This window comes from Oenanthe melanoleuca, chromosome 1, assembly GCF_029582105.1.
Source record: "Oenanthe melanoleuca isolate GR-GAL-2019-014 chromosome 1, OMel1.0, whole genome shotgun sequence".
Taxonomy (NCBI): Eukaryota; Metazoa; Chordata; class Aves; order Passeriformes; family Muscicapidae; genus Oenanthe; species Oenanthe melanoleuca.
In genome coordinates, this window is record NC_079333.1 from 105858270 (window position 1) to 105864269 (window position 6000).

The following is a 6000-nucleotide window of genomic DNA, read 5'->3' on the forward strand; positions in this document are numbered from 1 at the left end:
CAGGCTCTCCTGGCTGCCTGAGCTCCCTGGAGCCTCTGCTCTGCCCCTGGTTTTGTCCCCATGAAGAGCACCTGCCCTGGATGGAATCACACACACCCTGAGCTGGGCTCCTCACTGGCACCCACTGGGTGCTCTTTCCACCCATTTTTCGCTGTTTTTATTGCAAAACAGCATCAAAACCTTAGTGCATGACCCCCACCTTCCCTCATGTGCTCCTTGCTCTCTCAGAGGGGACACTGGGGTGGGATTCACATGATTTTAGAATTAACAGACTCACTTAAGCTCTTACTCCTCTTTCTTTTTGAAGCACCGCCTGTGAGTCATTGCAAACTCTGATTTCTTCATTGCTTGGGCTGCCTTGCACTGAGATTTCCTGCTGGCCTCAGCAGCTCTCCTGGCAGCCTCTCTGCCTCTGATGTGTTTGAGAAAGGGTTCATTGTCAGCCCCCACGCTCTGAGCAAGTCACTCCTTGGGTTTCTGTTCTGGGGCTGCCTTACTGTAGCCTTGCATCTAATTTGCCTAATTTCTGCATCTGATTCCTACTTTTTGAAGGGTGTCTGTTTGGTTAGAATCACTGCCTTGTGCTGCTGTTTGGCCACCTGGGGTGTGTGTGTGTGTATTTTTTATTTATTGTCAGTACACATTTACTGTGAACTTCTAATGTGGTGTCTTTAAAGAGATCCCACTGTTGCAGGGCTCGTCAAGGAAACCTTGGGCAGAGATCACAGCAGATCCCACTTTCCCACTGGGCTCCATATAAGGCTTAAAAAAGATATGAAGCAGCTCACAGCTGTTCCTGCATCCTGCAAATCCAGCCTCCAGAAGTTTCTGTCTGGATGAGCTCACTCCTCTGCCAGGGAGCCATCCCTCCATCCTGTCCTGCAGCAGGAGGGGGTCTGGGGGCTCCATCTGAGGCCCTTTGCTCCCACCTGCCCCAGAGGAAGCTGGCCAGTGTCTCAGAGTGTGCTTGTGGATCTGGGTCTGCAGCAGGGAAAACAGGGAGCCTGTGGTGGCAGCTTTCCCAAAAATTCCTGATTTTTGCTTCTATAGTACTGAGAGTCCTCTGTCCTTTAGCTCAGCCTGTGTTTCTATCAAATTTATGAACAATCCCTCTCACAAAATCCCATGAACATGGACACCTCTGGGAATGACAGTCTTTTGAAGGCTCTGATCCTGTTAGAAAAGTCCTGTTTTTTTCCATGCCTTTTGACCCTTTATACTTCCTCTTCAATCTGCTAGTGCTGAAGGGTTTGACTTTTTTTTTTTTAAATAAATATATACATTTTTGGTGGCACCTCAAGGTCATATTTGTGCTCCTGTCCTCCATTCAGAAGCTCCTTTTTCCTGCCCTCCTTCCCCAGTAATTTTATCTTGCTGCACACGCAGTTCTCCAGTCATGCAAAAGTTGTATTTTTAGAGAGCTCTGCTTGGCTCCTGCCTAGGGATGTGCAACCACCAAGTTCAGCCCCTGGTAGCCCCAGAACTCCTGTTGGAATAAAAGTCAAAGTGCTCAACTTCAGAGAGCCTTTCCCTAAGCACTTTGACAGAACAAGTCAGCAGCTGTTTTTTAGGTTTTTCTGGTCATTTTACTCACAGAATGCAACAAGAGCACTTCCTGCAGGTTTGTTTTTTAATTTCACACCTTGTAGACACAGACACCTGCCAATATTTGCTCCTAGTCAATGCAGCCATTTGATGGAAAGTCCCCATCACCCCTGGTTCCTCAGGCACCTGCTCCTGTCCCCTGAAACCTGGGAGGTTTGATCCCTGCATCCCTCTGTGACAAAGGCACCCCATGGGGGTCTCTGCTGGAAAGGGACAGGCAGAATGAGCAGTGGAAACAGGAAGGGATAAATCACTGATTTCCTGAAGTCTGGACAGCTGTTCCCATCCCTTCTCACCTGCTGAAGGGATTTCCATTCTGAAGCACCAGCAGTGATGCAGGGACTCCTTTCAGGGATGTCTGAAATGGTGACAAGGTTTAATCCCAGCACTTGCCCCCAGCAGCATCATTGTTCCAGCAATGTCCTTAGCAGAGCCTGAACTGTACACAAACCCCTGCTTTGTTCTGCTTTGCACAGTGCAAACACTGAAAAGCACTTTATTTTCTCCATCTTCATCTTCAGGTGTTGGGGAAAAAAAATGAGTAAATGTTTACAGCTGCTCCAGCCAAAGCAGAGTGAACACCCAGAGGTGATCTTTTCTCTTACCCTTTCTGCACCAAGAATGTGAACAGAGGAAGGTTTCAGTCCCTGTGAAAAGTTCCTGAGTTATTCCAAGTGTCTTGATTATTTTTTTTCAAAGCAAGAAAACACACTATTTTAAAGCATCACTAGAGGAATGAATCTGACAAGCCTTTATCCAAATGAATGTTTAAATTTTGAGAGGGGAAGAAAAACTCCTGTGTGACTGACAAGGTCCTTTTCAAACACAAACCTTGCATGACATTTCTGTGGGTGTTAAGTCTAAAGAGCTATCTTTGCATGCAATGCAGCAAATGAACTGTGTAAAGTGAGGGCTGGAGCTCTGTGCATCCTTGCTGAGTAGTACTAGAGCACTGTAAAACCTGACAAGCTGCTTCTTTTAAACCTGCATGTCCCCAGGGAACAGGCTGGTGTATTCCTGTTCTTCTAACACCTGAAAAGTTTGTTCTAGACTAACTATTGTCATTTATACTCTGTTATTGTGGAAAAGCAGAAAGGTAGAATGATGCAAGTAAAGCTACGACTGAAACAAAATTATTTGAGGATCTTTTTCAGGTGTCCTTCCTTGTTTTCCACCTGTTTTTTCTTCCCTCTTCACTTTTTCTGGACTTTTGGATCATCCTCACCCTTCCTTGGGGTCTCTTTTCAGTTGTTCAGGTCATCCCAAAACCCCACTGCCCCCACTCTGGCTGAGACCATGCCCCTGTGGAGGAGAACAGATGAGTCTGCCCTTATTCTGTAATACACAAAGCAAAAACAGTGCCTGCCTCTCCCAGCCCCCTGCCTGGAGTAGCTGTTTCATTTAATTTTCCCTTCCCTAAAATTCCTGTTTGGTTTTTTTTTTGCAGTTTCAGGAGCTACCAAGCTCCTTTCAGCACTGAATTAGGGGAACAGAAGGTACAGTAGCAGACAGACTCACCTATTAATCAAATTAATATGTCTTGGTGAGCCAATTCAGAACACCACAGACCTGGTTCTTGTGATTTCACAACATCTCCTGACACTCAATATTTTTGTTAAAGCTCCCCTTTCAGATCCATGGGATGATGGGAGAAGCTGAGGAAGAATTAGCAATAAAGCACCTAGAGCACCTGGCTGTAGAGAGTAATTGGCAAATGGGACCCAAGTGCATCCTAAAGTCTCAGCAAACCAGGAGGCAAATAAAAAGCACCTGCAAACAACTGATGTTGGCTGATCTGGCTGGGAAGGTGCATGAAATGTGCCTGACTGGCTGCTCCTGTAGGCTGGAGCTGTTGATGGTGGCTCCAAGTTCTCCAAAATGCCATGATGTTTTCTGGGCAGCCCCCTGTGGGAAGCTGGGAGCAAGAAATTATCACCCACAAAAAAATAAGGCAAAAAATGCAGTTTTTTAAACCTCTTGACATGAAAACTTTAAAAATATGTGGGACATAGGAAACTAAGAGAGACACCTGATAAGCAGCTGGGCATAAAGGCAGCTGCAAACTACCCAAAGGAAAAGGAGGAGCTGAGGCTGAGTGGGGGATTGGTGGAAGATCTCTCCTGCCATTCTTGTTCTGCTGTGGAAACAGTGGAAGTTGTTACCAGGAACAGTTTGCAGAGGCTCAAACAAAGCCACTGACAGAAATAACTCAAACACAGAGAGGAAAAAATTGCTTGAGAGTTCTTTTGGGCAGGATTAGGTTTTAAACAATTGCCATTTATAAGTTAATTTCACATCCTTTTGGAGCTTGGCCTACTAGGATTTGAAGGCTTGAATGAAGCTGGCAGACAGGGTGGGCACTGATTCCAGAGCTGACTGCCAAGAAAAAGGAAAATATTAAGAGTAAAAATTGGCAATTCTGAAAAGAAAAAAAAAAAAAAAGGGAAAAAAGGGCTAGGGAAATGAGATTTAGTTTAGGAAAATTATTGTTCTCTGAGCCATGGACTGATTTTATGGCTGGCTTATTAGTCACAGTCTTACATGAGCCTGGCCTTTGTAATCAATGTCTGCAAAGAAACTGGTGGAGAACACAGCTCCCAATGCTTTAATTATTTGTAAATCCACAATTTCGTTATTTTTAATCATGAGTGTTTTTTTTTTTTTTAATTTAAATTCATATCAAAGTCTATTAAAAGCAGCAGGGAGACTCCTCTCAGCTTTAACATCTTTGAATCAAGCCCTGTAAAAATAGATGCTACATGTCTCAAGGCTTTGCTGCAGCCTTGCCCAAGGAGCCCAAGCACCAAAGTAACACCAGAGCAGAACTCTTCTGTGTCTGACCCCAGCTCTTTAGGACTGTGAGGTGCCAGGGTCTGTGTGACTCCTCTCTGTCCTCCTGCCCAGAGCTGGGATGTTCCAGAGGGATCTGGGCTGCTGCTGGCATTCCCTGAGGTGCTGGGCACACTCATCCTCTCTGTTTCCAGCACAGTGTGGGATAATCTCTGAAGGAAAAGGGGCCCAGAGCTGACACCCAGCCATCAGGTAAGCCCCAAGAGATTGGAGATGCAGAATGATTCAAGAAAAACTGATGGAAGCAGGTTGTTAGACAGCCTTGTGGATCTCAGTGAAGGACATATTTTTCTTTTTGGAAGAAAGCCATGATGTAGAAATAGACTGAAGCCAGGCAAGGAGGCTGCAGCCATAGCTGAGGCTGTATATTTAAACCTCTTTGCTGTCTGACCATCTGGGCCTGCAGCTAAACTTACCTACAAATTGCTTCCAATGTTTCTACATCTTGAGAGGTAAAAGGTGCACTTGATACTTCATGCCAGGAAGAGAGTCAAAATAATTGTCCTGAGTCAGATTTCCTCCATGTCAGATGTGTGTGGGTTTGGATGCCCAACCTGTTTCACCCACACCTGCCTGGAGCATCCACACAGGCTGGATGCTCTGTGTGCACAGAGCCCCTCACAGCCAACACAAAATCTGGATTTGCAACCCTTCCCTGTACTACACAAGCCAGAACAACCACTGGCAATGCAAATGTACTCACATCTTTTTCTGCCTTTATGCTGATTACATTTTTTTTTTGAACCATATCTAGAAGACCCTTTCCATGATGAAAATTCTTGTGGATGATCCAGAAACCCTCGTTTCTCACTTAGCTCAATCAAATTTGCTCAGTGACTGTTGTGTTCCTGGATCCCAGGAGCAAGCCCCAAACCCAGGTGAGGTCTGTCTGACCCCTACACATCAGGGAAGGTTTGGTGTGGTCTCATAGGGAGCTCACATGGGAGAGGCTGACAGATTCTGGGTGAGAAAATTGTGTTTTGCCACTTTTGCAACCATCTCGTGCAAAAATGAGGCATCTGGATCTAGCCCTCAGTTGACAACTGCTGTGAAATGAGTTCACCACTCCAAGTTTTAAGTGCCTGATTCACTCCTTTGGGGACTGGCTTCCCAATTCCTCCTCTGGAAGGCAAATGGGTGAGGATGGCTGGAGTTCTTGCTGGTCACAACTTAGAAATCCCCAGCTCTTGGGGCTGCCCCAGCACCTGCACTGGAGTATTGAGTGTTTATCAGGCTCAGTAAATTAACGGCTCATCCTCTGCCTGTGTTCCTTCTCCTCTAAAGGTAATTTTCCAACCTGAATGGTTTTGTGCAAATAGTTCCTCCACTTTAGAGAGAATAATGTGAAAATATCTGCTGAACAATCCCATCCCACAGCTGGGTTTTTTTCCTCATCTTAAACCAAAGCCCTGTATTAGTCTCCAATTACTGTCCATTGACTTGGGAAAGACTAGAAACAATTATATTTGGGGATTAAGAGAAATTAAGTCTCAAGAGACATGGAACCTTTCAGCTTTTTACTGCTGTTGATTGTGTCTTTCTGTT